General features: G+C 46.2%; 1 pseudogene across 1 annotated transcript in view; it reads left to right on the top strand.

The window, feature by feature from the left end:
- Positions 1-17,140, top strand: part of LOC144098098 (palmitoyltransferase ZDHHC20-B pseudogene) — a 34,651-nt pseudogene that overhangs the window by 9,575 nt on the left and 7,936 nt on the right. The window contains exon 2 of the transcript XR_013307130.1: positions 3,748-4,108. The product of XR_013307130.1 is annotated as a palmitoyltransferase ZDHHC20-B pseudogene (transcript). The remainder of the gene's footprint in view (positions 1-3,747; positions 4,109-17,140) is intronic.

Raw genomic sequence — 17,140 nt, 5'->3', positions numbered from 1 at the left:
ACAGATTATCATCCTTCAGTAAATCTTCTAGAGAAATTTGTTCTCGACACAATGCCTCCTAGCTAGCCTTTAGGGTTTTTATATCAGACTGATTCCAGGTTATTTATTTTTCTCGTAAGCAGCTTGCTACCGCGGACACACTGGTTTGAATTCTAGTAGCCTCACATCTCGAAGAAGTTGATGACATTCAGAAATTCGTACAGCTACATATTCCGACTATAACTAGAACTCATCTCGTCAGCCTTAATGTTCGCATTACTTGCATGAACAGCATGATGGAAACTGCGCTAAAAGAGGGCAGTTGCCACCATGCTGTTTATGGCTGCTCGATACTGCACTCAAGTTTGGGTGCGAAAGTAAATATTTTCGCAATATATGAGAGTGATGGCAGTATAGAGGTGGTCTGCCCATCATGGATTGTATTCGATTTAGATATCATAGACTTGTTCTTCCTGCTTCACTCCGAATATTGGTGGGCATCATTCATGCGGGTCAGCTATTCCTCCCTTCTTCATTTTAGCACTAAATTTTTATTACATTACACGCTCCACAGAACGAAATCGAAATTTCTCATGTTTCCTTCCTGGGAGATTCGAAACTCTCGCTAAAGTTTTTCTTTCAACCTCTGGTACTTCATTGAAGACTAGAGATAATAATGCGTTGTATCAGTTTAACGGCATGGTGCAGTTGTGTAACTGTACTGCAAAATGGGAATTTCTGCTCATTGAGGAGTAGCTGTAGGAAGCAGCTTTTCCCACGCTGCTGTCGATTTACTTGGTGCATAAAATCATATACCATTCTTACTGCTCAGAGTATTGCACCAACTTACTCGGAGTTTTGCACTAATGAGAAACTTTCGTTTGGGCAGAAAGTGTTGCCAATTTGTCACCGTGTGCCACCGCCAACAGCCTTCCAATTTTATTTCGTGCACAGAAAGTCCCCCACTTAGAGCTTAGTCGCAGGAGATGTTTTCCGGCGACTGGCCGCTGAAGGGTGGGTGCATCTGTGGTCGCATGCCGCGCGAGAAATGAAACTGTGCACGCGTCCAGGAAGGTATCAGTGTAGTAAGACACTATATAACCCTTCCGCCTTGCCGCCTTCATTCATGCGTGCATCCAGTTCCACCGACAAGGATCGTTGCACCCCGAAAAGTCCAAAGAGTCTGAGAACTTTAAAGCTCGAGAAAATAAGTGGGCTGGGAGTAATGCCTACAGTGGACACAGAAAATTATGCGCATCTCATTTGCTGGTTTAAACGAAAATAATGTCAAAAAGCATAAAGGCGAGAGAAAGATACAAAACCCAGGCTGCAGCTTAACTCATTATTTCAATGTGGATTGGAAAACAATGAAAACTATTGGAAGGAGCGAGTAAAAAGTATCTACATGAACCATGTCACAACAAGACACCTCATGATATGGGATCGCACAGCCTGACCTAGTGAGGAGATAAAATATGGAGATAAAATATTACACAAAAAGCAACCAGTGTAAAGAATAACCAAAGACAAAATGGGTGTCACGTGCACAGTGGGGGACTGCGCTCACAGACACCCTTTGGGGGGGGGGGGGGGGGGGAGGGTATCTGTTTCAGTCACTCAAGAGATGCCTTCGACTCAGTGTGACAAGCTCAGCCAGTACTGCCACCAAGTTACAAAGGGGATGGCAGTTTGCTGCCTAGCTTCCGCCGGTCGCAAGCCGATGTGGCATTATCGATCCTCGTGTGATAGTATCTATCTTAGCATGTGCACGCGTACTCTTGTGATTCTTGATGCATGCGTGATGTACTCAGTGTCTGTATATATACTTGTCATGTTGCAATAAAGGGGGCTTTTCGGCCCTTTGGCGTGGGCCGGGGTGGCCAACGTACGAGCCTTCATCGAGGTGTCGTCCCTAGAACGCCACATGGTGTCAAAAGTGGTTGTCCAGGCAATACTGGAACCAAGAAGATGTAAGGCTTCCGCCTGTTGCCGGCCGCCAGCAACATCGTTTACCAGCCGGATAGCAGCAACAGAAAATGTTGCAAAAAATGAAGGTCTCGTCCCAGCCTTTCTGGTGCAGCCGCCAGCGAGCTTCAACTTTGACAAGACGTCCGAGTGGCCGGGTGGATACAAGAATTCATGACTACCGATTTGCCTCAGGACTTAGTGAGCGGACTCAAGAGGCTCAAGTGCGTATGTTGCTGTACGCGATGAGACGAGAGGCACGCAACATTTTCAACACCTTCAGCTTGTCTTTGGCAGCCTCGTCCGCAAGGCGCCAAAAACAGTCGACGAATTCATGCAAGAAGCCTGCACGATCGAAAAGACCCTCGACGTCCGGGCGCGGCAGTACAACCGCTTATCCTCTGCCTGTGCAATCCGTCCGGACACGGCGACCACGACCAGCGACAACTTGCTGGAAGTGATCTGCGAAATCGTCCGCGAGGAGCTACGCCGATTACTGCCATCCTCCCCACAGCCGCAAGCAGCGACTCTCGTGGATATTGTACGAGAAGAAGTGCAACAGGCACTTGGCACCCCAACGGCCACAGATACCTTGGCCATGACCTACGCTGCTGCAGTACGCCCTCCTCAGCCCTAACGACAACCCCTACGTCCTCTCCGACATGAAAAACTTGTTCCCGAACGCCGCATCCCTGCCCCTGCCCGCCCAGCCTCTGAGCGACGTCCAGGCCCCAGGAAATGCGACGCTTGTGGTCGTCTTTCCTACCCGGCTCTCACTTCGGAGTGGAGTTGGCAAGACTCACCAAAAACAACTCTACAATGTCTCTGTGGGTAATGGCGGGTTCATTTCTCCAATCTCCTCGACCCTTCTACGGAGCGCGAGGGCGAGATTATTTCCGCTCCCCGCTAGCTTTATAAACGTGCGCCGACTTTTGTGAAAGCGGGCTGAAACGGTTAAAATGTAAAAGCCGTCAGATCATGTGAAAGGCCAATGTAGGCTTATCACATAAAGCAATCATTTTTTTTCCGCTAGATGCCTTCATTGCAATCTAATGCTTAAAAGCGCCCCCCAGCCAGGCTCCCAACTTCCCGCAGGGCTTTGCGCTTCAAAGACACTACACTATTCTGCCCTTCGGCATCCTTGGCCAGCAAATCTATGCTAGAGGTAAGGCATATTGCATTCGTGGCAACACAAACCAAAAATGAACTAGTGTCGTAAGACACCTGTGCCTGCTAGTCTACTTTTTAACTAGAGGAGTTGAGAAGCTTACAAGCACCTCAAGCTAATTTGGGGTCGCTCGGTTCATATGTAATCTTTCGGTGACTTGTTCTAAATTTAGGTTGGGGGCTGGCACCCATCCCGTCCAGAGCTGTGTCTTTAAAGATGTTCTTTTTGCGCTGCTTTTATGTTCAAGCAAGTCCATTTCGAGAGTTCTGTTTTGCTCCATTGGAGAAAAAGTAGTGTTATTGACGCAGACTTCATAAATGTAGGCCAGGGCAAGAGGCGCCACCACTCTCGATAATGTACCGTCTTTGCTTTAGCACAAATCCTTGGTTTCGCTCAGGCATACGCTTTGTCTTAATCACGCAATACGCGCGGTACTTCAAGCAGGCTACTAAAGGAGTCGGAGACTGGAATGACTCTGTCCCTCCTTCCCGCCGAGGAGAGAGAGGCGTGCCGTCTGATAGCTGTTTTCTTTCTTGCTACCTTTTCACGTTGACTGAGCTAAAACTTGAAACAGCGCAAAATGCCACGAAACTCCATTGCCTAAATTGGCGTTTCTGGCATGCGGTTCCTCGCAGGTGCATCCCGAAGATGGACCACCACTGCCCCTGGTTCAACAACTGCGTCGGCTTCAGCACGTACAAGTTCTTCCTGCTGACGCTCTTCTACCTCGTGCTGCTGTCCGCCTACGTCGCTGCCAGCATGTCCTTGTACATGTGGCACAGGGCTCCCGAAGAAGGCCGTCTGTCGAGCCTGCTGCTGCACCCACTGGTCCTGCTGGTCATTGCGGCGACCATGTTCTTCTCCATCGGCTGCTTCTTGTGCATGCACGCGTCCTACGTGACGGAGAACTGCACCACGCTGGAGTCCATGCGGCCGCCCACCTTCAAGGAGCGCGGCGATTCCTTCGACGTTGGCGCGTACAGGAATGTAGTCGAGGTGAGCGAAGTAGCCGCTCAACCCACTAAGGCGTGGTAGCATCCGCCATTAAGTTAAACCTCCATGCCGACTTCCCTTCGTCACCTTCTTTCATGGCCCTTATGGCGAGCCACAAAGACGGATGACCGGATAAGAGATGCGGCCGGGGGCAGTATGGGTGACAGAGGTCAGGTCCTTCAAAAGTTAATGCTCCAGAAGTCAAACCATACGCAGGTTAAAATACAAAGCATGAAGAGATTTTCGTAAGTCACGCGAAAAAACAATTATTGGCCGCCGCTGACACATTCAGTGACCTTTCATGACGCTACCATTTGGGTTCTGACTAAAATGTTTTCTGCTATAGAACAGAGCGAATTCAAACGTCCGCGTCGGAGTTCCTTCGCTACATCTGATTACCTTTTTTGTATGCGCACATTTCTCGCACATCATTTTCGCACTGTCGTAGGAGAACTGGAGCCATGGAAGATCAGCTATTTCGCAATATGTTGAAACCACAACCACTGTACAATGCTTATTTTATTTATTTTATTTCACAATGCTGCAGGTGCTCCAAGCAGGATAGGTTATAGGAGCGTCTTTTCAGAGCGGTCAAACATAGCAATATCAGCACATTCGACAACAGTTAACGGTAGACAGTTCCATTGCTCGATGGTATGTGGAGACAAAGGCTTCTGAAAGAGTTTCTTCCTGGAAAGAAACGGGCGCGAGGTTCGGGAATGGTTGAGGCGGAAAGATCTTTTGGGCGCGGAAAACAAATATTTATCTCTTGGCAAACCTATTTTATAATGGTAGACTAAATACAGAAATTTAAATTTTGCTACTGCTCGTCGTGCTTGTAGTGTCTCCAGCCCAGGTGGCGTAAGCATACATTTAGCTTTTACTTCAAACTCGATTGGTCGGCAGTGCAATGAGCCATGGCTTCTGCGTAGCACGAACCAGCTGTCTTAGTTAAACGGTGATGTTGAGTACTCCTTTATCATCATTGGCATTCGGTGTGATCTTCTGCCGTTCGTTTGAGAGAAAACTTCCGTGTCCTCCGAGCAGCAGAATGTCTCGCCCTTCAGGGCCCTGCCTGTATTAAATTCCCTCATCTCTCTTTCTCCCCCTCTCTCGAAACGCTATTGCATAAACTCAAATAGCAACAAGGCGTTTTTCGCACTGAGCCCCGCTCAGCCTGGTGTGCCGTCTACAATGTTGCCGGTCAACGTTCAACCTGCGAGTTTGAATAGATCGATGTTATTAATCGCCTTCATTCTTTCCCGCCTTCTTGCGGTGTTGTAACGCCCTTTCCAACTATAGGTTGTTCCATCTTTTAATGTGCCTGCGCTCGTTGGCCTAGTCTGTGCTTCGTCTATAGTCGGTGATGTCATTCGCAGCTTTAATGCGTCAATGCCAAAGTAACCAAGTTTTAGCCGATTAAAATTTTTGCTTGAGCGAATTGTTTCGTACCTGAGTTATACGAGGGCAGAGCAAAAAACTAGACGGAAGAGAGAAGTAACACTGACACCAGTACAGTGCCTGTCCTGCCCTCAGTGTTGCTTCTGTGTTTCGTGTCGTTTTTTGCGCTGCCCTCTTGTGATTCGAGGCGACCAAATGGTGCCTGCTCGCCTAGTGAGAAAACACTCCGGAAGATGGGATAACCTTTACTGTGCACTAAACCTGGCCTCATATACGGGACCCCATAGAGGCTGGTTACCCCACGATTGCTGACCGTTTTTACCCAGTCCTTTCGCCTTCCTCTTATTGAAGTGTCGTCTACATAGATGTATCACACTGGCCGCCCTCTCTTTACCTGCCTGTCTTTGGTCTCTCAGCGGCACAGTATCACAATATTTCGCAGCATTTTCTTAAACCACGGCGGTGTTGCCGTCACCTTAAACTTCAGACCTATAGCGTGCTTTCTTCGAATTCATCGTGCTATTTTTCTCTCTCCCCCGCTAGATAACTCTCGCTTTTCTCCACTAATATTCGAATTTCTTCTTGTTTGTGTTTTGTGAAAACTAACCACACCCGCGCTTTTTTAAATTCCACTAAATTTGGGATCTTAGATTCAAACGTGAACACATTCAGAGAGAGTTGACAAAGGCCATAGATAGAGCACTACATAAAAATAGAAACTATTCAAATCTAATTACTGGCCGATTTTATTAACACAACGTGTAGATTGAAGAACTGTCTCAATACACATCTACATTTGATATCTCCTATGCTTGCAGAATTTCTTCGCCAAATGAAAAAAAAAACTGTTAAAACACGCGCGGGTGAATATGTCCTTCATTCAGAACACGGTTCAACCAGGTTTATCAAGCGTGCATTAATACGCGATTTTGGAGCTACTAAGGCTCATAACTGTTGTCCCTCTCATCAAACTTCAATCTATCGCCAGTTTTTTCACTGGCGTCACCAGAAGCAAAAGAATGTTGTCCTGTACATATGACATGACGGTCATAAAGATAAAGGGGCTCTAATAAAGTTGCGGTATGCCTAGGATATTAAAGCACGCTGCTCCTCGAATACTGTCCGGCAAGAATTGTTTTAACGCGCTTTGTAGAAGCTGAGTTATCTGTACTCAAAATTTGAATTTCAGCTGTTTGGCGTTTTTGCCGCTCCTCTCATCACATTTTGCACGCTGGAAGGTCGACTCTCCTCCGCCGGCCCCACCTCCGGGGGCGCAGCTTCCTGACCCGCAACAGCGACGCGGCCATATAGTAGCTGCCTGATGTCTGAAATTTAACCAATGCCATTTCTCAACTTGTATACGCAAGTGCGAGTGACGGAGGAGGGTGCGAGCATGAAAAAGTCGCCGGGAAGGGCTCGCCAACTTCCGAGCGTAATTGAGGGTCCTGTGCTGCTCGCAGAAGTGTGTTTTTTGGCTCAGGTTTTCATGGCAACCCAATACAGTGATTGAGCGAGTTGATGTGCTCTCCTTTGAAGGTGTTTCAGAACCCCTTTAATATACGTCGTTTTGACTCCTTCTTGAGGGGTCATATTTGGTTGTTCAAAAGCTACAGCTCTAACAGTTATAGCTATAACTATAAAAGTTATAGTTACTGTTATAGCGCCGCCGCTAGAGCTTCATCGTTTTGCATGAATATGTTTTGTACGAGTATTCGCACGCTTAGTGAATAATCATAACAATACTTGATTCCAACTCGATTCGGTTCTTAAAGGGCCACAAAAAGGGGTGTTTGAGCTTGGCATTAACATGCTTGCACTAGAGTACAGGCCACCGAGCGCCCATGCCGCGTACGAGGCCTCAAAAGCGAGCAGGAAATTTACAATACATTTTTAAAAATTCCCCCTTTCGCACCACGCGGCGACGCGCGGTGTCGGGCTTTCGCACGAAAACTTGGCAGACGACGTCACGTCTTGCAAATGACGTCCGCAGCCGGGGGTTATCATTGGTTCATAGCGCCAAACCCTTTCAGACGTCACGCGCTACCGCGACCGCGGCCACTCCGAGCGCGCCGCAGCCGGCGGGGGTAGGGGAGGGGCCGGCGGAGGAGCGCCGCCGTTTTGGCGTGCGAGAGGAGAGGGAAAGGCGCGAAGACGCGGAAGTTCAAATTTTGTCTGCCTATAACTCAACTTCCACAAAACGCATTAAAATAATTCTTACTGAAAGGTAATTATAAACCGTCACCTTTTAACATCCCAGACATATCGCACCTCTATTGAGACCACCTCTCTGGGTCCCTTTAACTAAAGAATTCGTATTTGATTTGGTAGCATAGCTACATAATTCGTATTCTATTTCAGTATTTAAAAAGTTCTGTTCGCACACTGCTATATTTCAGCTGGCCGATACCCAGGAGAATACTTGTTATTTCGTAAAATTGTTAATTTGCACGTCCAGTAAGGGTATTCAGTGAGGGAAGTCGAATAAGTACAACCATCACAAGCATGCATGGTAGAAAAGCCGGTACACATACCGTCAGAGCAATAAAAATTGCTTGCACGACACATCAAATAGCGCATGCACTGCACGAATTCTACGCTTCAAATAAACCTTTATTATAAATTTGCAGTGGCTTAGCTCGGCGATGCCAGGACTAAGGCATAGCTTGGTTAGCCTTGGTTAATCTTGAATGCAAGTCCAGGTTATTCTGGTTGTCTGGCTCACGTGGTTGGTCACAAGGTGCGGTGTAACCACGGTGGGAATGCGAGCACGGCGAAACTGCCAGTTTGTGGCCAAAATAGCTTTCGCTACAAAAGAAAGACTACATCTTGCGCAGGCGCGATCAGTTATGCCGCGAAAGGAGCAGTTATTCAGAGAAGCGCGGAAGTGAGGAAACGTCAGCGCACAGAAGAGTAAGTTGGAAACCCCAAAATAGTTGATCATATTGTTACGGCCGTTGACGATTGGGCACTAGGGAAGTCCTTGACGGCTTGAACTTTGGTTCTGGGCGAACACCACAAGCGTCGACCGGGTTTCCAAGATGGTGAGTTGGCGGCAACCGAATAGGCATTTGAAGAGTTCAGCTGAAGCCCGGCTGTGCGGAAAACAGAAAGAATGCTTGCCAGTCTTTTGGAGTGCGTAGGAAACATGGGCGAAAAAACAACTACCTCTCCATGTAATATAGACATGTGGACCATTTAAAGCCATGAAGCAAGGAGTCCATCATTATTTCGAAGGCAGCTGGCGGATTGCACAGACCGAATAGCATGACTTTGAACTGATATAAGCGGGCCGGGGTGAGGAGTGCGGTCTTTTCAGTATCGTTGTCATCAACAGCAGTTTGCCAATACCCGGACCGAAGATCATGGAAGAAAAGTATTTGGCTTCGTGGACGCAGTCCAAAGCATCCTCTATTCTGCGGAGAGGATAGACGTCTTTTTTTCGTGATGCTGCTAAGTTGTCGGTAATCAACGCAAAATCTTCAGCTGCCATCCTTCTTTTTAATGAGCACTACAGGCGAAGCCCAAGGGCTCGACGAGGGCTTTGTTATGTCTCGACTGTGCACCTTGTCCACCTCCTTCGATATGGTGGTACTTTCTGTACTGGACACTCGATGCGGTCGTCGGTGTATACGAGCAGCGTGGTTGATGTTAAAAGGATGCGTAACCACAGTTTTTCGAGCCAAACGACGGTCACGCAAGTCCAAAATGTCGCGAAAAGACGACAGAAGACCGCGGAGGTCGTGAGCTTGTTTTGGTAAGAGGACAGCTACAATTATTTTTGCACATTCATCAAGTGGCGGGACGTCAGACTGGCGGCTATACGAGGACGGTGGCATGCAGCTTGTCACCGCTGATAAGACGCATTCGGAAGCAGGGCACAGCGTGGCGAGCGACATACCTTGCGGGAGCGGCTGAACGTGCAGTCGCGAGTAAAAAAGATTAGCACACATAACGGAACACCGGAGCGCCGGAATGACACCGCGTGGCGCTGCGGGTGACGAAGAGGCTGATAACGAGAGTGCCGGGCCGTTCCCATTCTACAGTATTAGGGGGGTTCAGCGGACCGTCACGGCCCAGCAAAATTTATTTTTCTGTCTTGCCCTCTCTCGTTTTTTACACAGCCTTACTCCCGCAGGCAACTGGTGAAGAATATGATAGTTGTTGTTTTTTGCTTATTTGGCAGTTATTTTTGTCAGCAGCCTCAGCCCCGCTACGCTTGGTAACTGCTTGAACAGGTCTGCATCCACGAGCTGCCATGGCATCCCAAGGGAGCAGATTTGAATATAATTGAAAATATATGGGGGTTAATGAAAAAGCGTCCTTTGGGCTGCGGTTCAAGAGGAATGAAGCAGGCTCCAGGCTCTTCCTGACCTTGCAAGCAGCCTGTTTGACTCCTTCCCTGAGCGCCTTCAAAGCGTTGTGAGGGTCGGTGGGGCCTACGCGCGCCATTAGTGCGACGACGTGTTTGCTCTCGTATCACGACAGCGAGCTGGCTATCCTCCTTATTTATTTTCCTGAATTGATGGGATAATGCTCCTGTTAATAATGTTACTACACCTTCCCAACAAAGTGAGTTGTGTGAATTAGTTGCGTCGGGAAAATAAACTCTATCTGTTTTTCGATCTCGTGTAATACTGGCTAAAAGCAGCGCCATCATCTATTGTTCCCGCGAGTTTCATTTGACAAACCATCACGGACATAAAAAAACAGTAATAGAAAAGAAGCCATATTTGGTCATGATAACCGAACCAAAATAAATCCCGCATGCACAGTCACGTAGGGTCGCCACTTCGACGCTCGGGCGATGGGACGCTTGATAAAGCTTACTTCCTGCCGTCCCCCCCCCCCCTCTTATGCTGCAAATAAGGAAACGGCCCAATAGGCAGGTCTGCAAACCGCAGCGCCGCGTGGTGAGATATACAAATTGTGAGCGCCAGTGATTTGTGCTAATATTTTTTACTCGCGACTGTACCATGAAGCGTTGAGGACCGGAAGGGAGGTTTGATTTGCAGACATGGTGACAACTGTAGGAGAGATGGCAACACTTCCTGTAAGGGGCGCAGCAGGAAATGGAGTAACAGTGTAGTCACCATTGAGAACTGGCGGACATTCGAGAAACGGACATAAATGGCGGCTTCAGGTTCCAGTTATACAAAGTCGTTGGTGCACAATTGAAAACGGAGGCCCCACTGAAAAAGGTAGCGCGAGCTGAAGAAAACTTGTGGTTCAGTCGAAACGGGCGAAATGGTCACAAAGTCAATAACGAGGTTGATGTCGTGAGGGCAGTGTTCGAGGACAGTAATTAGCACAGAAGTATGGCGCCCGGCGATTGACAGACGAGCAGTACACATTCCAGCGACGGTAGAGTTATCGCCATCTGCGACACTTTTGTGGGGGCAGGATTGAGGACACCTCTTTAGGCGACAGCGCAGACGAGCATTCATGACGAATACGTGAGCTCCGGTGTCGATCAGAGCAGTAGCCGGGTCCCCGTTGACGTCAACGCTAAGGATGTTCCAATGGGAAGATTTTCTGGCCGTGTCGTAAGAGCAACATCAGCCCCGGACGCTGCAGCCATCAGTTTTCCGATCGGAGGTGGCCAAATGGGGCAGGAGACCACGAGCCGCGGGGATGGAGCGACGGAGATCGACGGCGCTGAGCTGACGACGAGCGGTTATTCTGAGGGTTCAGAGTATTGCGGCCACAAAAAGGTGTTTCCGAGGGTGAAGAAAAGGGACGAGAGTATGCAGAATCCAGGTAGTCGTGGTAGGTCGAGGACGGACGGTTCCGGCAATGGGGAGATATGTGGCCAACTCGCGAGCAGTTAGCAAATGGGCCTGTCGTCCGATGTTCTCCACTCATTTGGATTCCGGATGTGACGATAGTGGTACCTACAACCTTTGCCAGTGAAGTTCCGTGACTGAGTCCATTACAAAAAATGCGTATAACATTGAATCCATTTGTAGAGTAACCCTTCGAAATAGTCTCCCTTGCAGTCTATACACAGCTTCCAATGCTTCTTGAGGTCTTGGAAACAGTTGGAAAACGTTTCTTTGGGAAGGGCTGTCAGCTCCTTTGTCGTAGCGTCTTGAATGACCTCCATGCTCCCCATCCAGCGACCTATTAGGGCTCTCTTCACACGAGGAAACAAAAATCGCATGAGGAGAAGTCAGGCGAGTATCGCGTATGGGGAAGTACAGTAACGCTGTGCTTGGCTAGAAATTTTGTCACGCTGAGAGGCGGCCTTGCGTTATCGTGGAGAAGGCTCCATTGTCCAGATGCCCATAAGTCAGGGCGATGGCATCACAGTGCATCACGCATGTGTTTGAGCACGCGGATATAAAACTCCTGATTCACCGTCTGCCATTGTGGGATGAACTCGTGGTTTATGACACCTCTGGCATCGAAAAAAAAACTATCAGTGTCGTCTTTGTTTTGGTCTTCTGTCGCCGGACCTTTCTCGACGCCGGAGACCTTGTGTACCGCCATTCGGCGCTGTGCCTCTTTGTTTGGGGATTGTATTGAAAACACCATGTTTCGTCTTCAGCAGTGATGCTGTCAACGAATACAGCATCCTTCTTTTCATATTCAGACCATTTTATTTCCTTTCAGTTGAAATTGGAAGACGAGGCAAAAGGCGTGGAGCCTGACAATGCCTAGACTCCCATTTTTAGTTCGGAGCAGGCAACTTCAATACATTTGTTGGGATTCCTCCTGATGAAACGGTGTACACATAGACATAAAAATAAAAAGTACATATGGACACAAAATGCTGGCTGTCGATTAACGCAAAGTTCAAAAGCACATCAGAGGATCGGCGACAACACACAGGCAAAAAAAAGAAACCGCTGGATAACATGCTGACAGAAACATGGAAAAAAACTTTTTCGCAAGAGTGGTGATTTGCATGGGCATATGAGTGCAGCTATGTACATAAGATATCATCAGTGATCATTAGGAATGCTTTGTACTGTAATTTGAAGTTCTTAAATGGTAGCGAATATCAATGTAGGACTCATGATGGTTAAATAACTTTGTTGCTTGATAATCAACATCCTGTCTCCCACAATTTGTTCTCACTTTTCTTGTTTTATGTGCATGGGATCGAAAGCTATAGTGTGGCGATATATCTTCAAATCTAGTGTACAGTTTTTTATGGATTAATTGCATCAGTTTAGAGTAATACACTTTGTTGGCCGGCAATATATTATGTCTTAAGAAGAGTGTCTGGGTTGGTAGGTCACGTATTCTACCTATATAATTCTCATATAGACGTAGAACGCGTTTCTGCAGTACGAGCAGTCTGTCGTAATTTCCTTTAGTCGTAGTGCCCCACACTAATATTGCGTAAAGTATCCGTGAGTAAAATAACGTATAATATAAAGTCTTTTTCAGCCAGAGAGAGATAAGTGGAGCTATACGGCTCATACAGCCCAAAGCACGGGAAAGATCAGTTAGAAGGTGATTAATATGTGGAGTCCAGGATAGATCTTCACTGAACAAGAAACCTGGAAATTTCGGAAAATGTACCTGTTCAATGTGTTCCATTCTGAATTTAAGTGTGATGCTTTCTTTAGTAACTTTGTTGACTGGTTTGAAAAGTATGAACATTGTTTTACGCGTATTTAGTTGCAGACTATTGTCCTCGAGCCAAATAGATAGCTGAGACAGGTAAAGATTAGTTGATTTTTCTAGGTCATTTGCGTGTTTACCTGTAAAAAATAAACTAGTGTCATCAGCAAAGACAGTTATATCAGGTGTGTACTTTACATCTGTGATATCATTTATATACAACAAAAAGAGCGTGGGAGCTAGTATGGAACCTTGAGGTACTCCTAGTTTTATTTCTAAGTTTTCATAGTGCTCTTCATTGAGGTTTATGAACTGGTATCTTAATGACAAATAGCTTTTTATGAGGTCTGATGCAACGCCTGGAATTTCATACCCGTGAAGTTTGTGAAGCAAAATTTCGTGTTTGACAGAATCAAAGGTCCGTAAATCAAGAAAAATTCCCAAAGTAAACATTTTTGCTTCAAAATTCTTTATAATTAATGATTTTACATTGAGCAGGGCCTCTTCAGGTGTCTTGTTATTTTTTGTAACCCGAAAATAAATGGTGAGATTATATTATATTTTTGCAGGAACATAGTCCATCGATTATCTATAGACTTTTCGTATACCTTTAAGAAAACCGGTAACACTGAAATTGGTCTATAATTAACGAAATCATTTCGTGTTCCTCCTTTGTGTATAGGTACCACTTTAACTATTTTAAGCTGGTCAGGAAAAGTTCCTGTTGATAGAGATATGTTTATTAAATGTGACAATAGAGGACTTATTTCATATGACACATACTTGACAGTTGAGACTTGGATGTCATCATAACCGCTCGCCGCATTTGGCTTCAGTTGCTTTATGATTTTTTTCAATTTCTGGAGGTGTGACGGCACTTAGGACTATAGAGTTTGTTTGTGAGCCTACCTATGTTATTTTCTTGGCTAGGGATTGAAGGCACAATGCTGTATAAATGAAGTACTTATTCATTTTATCCGCTAACTCTTTCCCGCGGAGAACGGCATTATGCACCAACATCTGTTCTACTGGGTCGGAATTTAGGCCTTTTCCTCCGAGGGCGCTGACTTGCTTCCATATTTTTGCAGGATTGCTCTTTATTTTTGAAAACATGGTTTTATAATATTTTAGCTTAGCCTGTTTGATGTCAGCATTTAATTTATTTCGGATTTTCTTGAAATCAGCAAAAATGTTTCCGTCTTTAGTGGCAAGAAATCTGTGAAACATTTTGTTCTTAGCTACTATTCTTTTGTATAGTGCATTACTGATCCATGGCTTCTTTATTTCCTTGTAAGGTTTTTTTTTTCTCAAGGGAAAACGCAAAATCATAGGAATTTCTGAATATTTTAAAGAAAGTTTCGTATGCTCTGTTTGCTTCATATTCTAGGTATACGGGATACCAGTCCGCTTGCTGGATTAAAGCTTTGAAATTATTCATTGATACCTCATTGATACTTCTATGTTGAAACCAATTACCGTTATGAGCCTCATGGGATAGGCGATGCGGGGCGAAAAAAAGAGGTAGGTGATCATTGATATCACAGGAGAGCGTGCCAGAAACGAACTCTGAAGTGTTGTGGTTGGTGACACAAACGTCAATGGATGTAGAGAAAGTCGGGGTGATTCGAGTTGGCCCTGGTATAGTGTTTTCGCATCCGTACGATGCAATAAGATTGTTGAAGTCGTGTGAATAAATGTCTTCAGACACTGTATTAATGTTAATGTCGCCCATGATAAAGAATGGTTTTTGATAGGATTTACAGTATTCCAGAACGACCTCGAACTTAGCCAAGAAACGGCGCTTGTAGCCAGCTGGCGGTCTGTACACAACCACAAGTACGAAATTTTTTGCATCAATACCCAAGCACTCAATATCACAATATCAATCAGTAATGTCATCAATTATCTCACCTACGAACTGGCGCCGCAGGTAAACAGCAACACCACAACCTTTACCGCTTCTATCCGATCGTATGCACGAGTAGTTTCTAATTTGGGGCGAGGAATCAGTTTTACCTAGCCATTTCTCACAAAACAACAATGCATCAAAATTTACTTGCAGTTCATCAAGACAACTAAGTCATCTTGTTTGTTTCGAATGCTTCGTAAATTCAAGTAAAAAAGAGAGAAACATGGTTGGAAAATACTGAGCTTTCCCTTGAGTGCATCGCTTTCAATACAGTCATTCATTGACATGTCTGACATAAACTAACAAATGAAATTGATAAAGCAACAATACTGGGGTACAATCACTGAATAAGAGCAATAACATCTTTTGTAGCAATTTGAATGACATCGGACGATTCATCCTTGCGCGCAAAGATTTTGCCCCCGGTTGTCCAGACAAACTTTCATTTAGCTTGTTTTTTCTTCTCAACAGCTGCGCCAAGAAGTTGTTTGTTCTGCCTCGTCAAGTGCTCGTTAATGTATACAGGAACACTTGGTTCGCTGATATCAATATCAACTGTGGAAATTTCCTTCTTGGTCTTGGCAAGCAGAGCATTCCTTTTTGCGCAGCTTACAAACCGGACGACAATATTCTTATCATTTTGCTTCATTGTCGGCACTCTGTGGCAGATATCGATATCTGCGTCATGAATGTCCTCACCCACCAGTTCACCAGTTTTTTTTTTACAATGGCAGCCGAGTCATGATCTTCTGGAACACCCATAATTTCCAAGTTATCGCCCCGATTGTACTGCTTGAGCTCATGAAGGCGTTTTTCAAGCCTTTCGTTTTCGACTTTTAGTTGCTTATTTTGTTCAGTGAGGGCTTATATTTCCTTTCTAAAGGCCTTGACATCGCTGCCTATTTCCTTGACCTCATCACAGGTGTCGCTACAGAAGCGAATGCTGTCTTTTAGTTCCCTGATGTCTGCGCGCATTTCTCTGCGAAAGTCGGCTAGCTGTTTCTCGATCTCGGCTTCACCCCCACGATTTACAACTGTAGAGACGCAGTAAAGACAAACAGTTCACAGCAGAAACCTTTTGCTGTGTTGGGCAGCAGTGCAACACAATCTACTCATTAAATGTGCTAATGAATTGCTTCGTGCTCACCTGCGAAACTAGATGCAGTTGAATGCAACCGCTACGTGCGAGCACTGCTGCCGAACTGAACAGTGATTCCGCAGCGGTGGGCTTAAGTAGCCGGGTGTCGCTCATGTGGGTCCAACTGCGCAGTCTCGGGCGCCGTCCTCGGTGATTCGTACTGATGCCCTTCAGATACGATGGTCCTTTGCTGTAGAGGGGCTTCCAGCTGTTGTGTGGCAGAGGCCTGCGAAAATAGATGCAGTTGAATGCAACCGCTACGTGCGAGCACTGCTGCCCAACTGCCTAGGAGAGCAAATCAGAACTCACTGATGCCCGCGTGTCCTTCTGGTCCTGTGTGAGGGAGTGCGGCACATGTCTTTCATTCAGCTTTCGTTTCCCCAAGTTCTCACGCAAGATTTGGTGGCATGTTGTCTTACTAATGTCGAAAGCATCTGATAGCATGTGGACTGTAATGGTGCGGTCTTGCTGTATGAGTTTCCTGATCCGAGCCACGTTGTTTTCATTCCGTGAGGTTGAAGGGCACCCCTGCCTTGTGTCGTCTTCCACCGACGTTCTCCCAGAAACGAACCTCTTGTGCCACTCGAAAACTCGAGCCCGCGATAACGTCTCGTTGCCGTAAGCGCCACGAAGGAGCTCATACGTCTGTGTGGCTGTCTTGCCAAACTTCACACAGAATTTTATATTTACACGCTGTTCGAGGTGGACGTCCATCTCTCCACATTCACTCACAGTAAAATGCGCAGACGACTAGTGACAACGTATTTATCTACATGTAGTGCTGTGAAAATCGAGAGCCCGCTAACCGCTCGACCCCTGAAGCCGATGCATATATGCCCAATAACACCAGTTCTAACTCATTTTTTCTGGGCCCAACAGACGCCGAACAATTGTTTTCGTCTATAAACGTTATTAAAATAGCAAATCAAAAGATTCTAATGAAATTCAAATAGGCCCTGTAAGGTATGCCCCTGATTTTCTCTGTCCTGTCTTACCGAACGTGTACAATCTGATA

The sequence above is a fragment of the Amblyomma americanum genome, chromosome 7 (assembly GCF_052857255.1).
Source record: "Amblyomma americanum isolate KBUSLIRL-KWMA chromosome 7, ASM5285725v1, whole genome shotgun sequence".
Taxonomy (NCBI): Eukaryota; Metazoa; Arthropoda; class Arachnida; order Ixodida; family Ixodidae; genus Amblyomma; species Amblyomma americanum.
The sequence above is the reverse complement of the archived record's forward strand: the minus strand, read 5'-3'. Positions and strand labels throughout refer to the sequence as shown.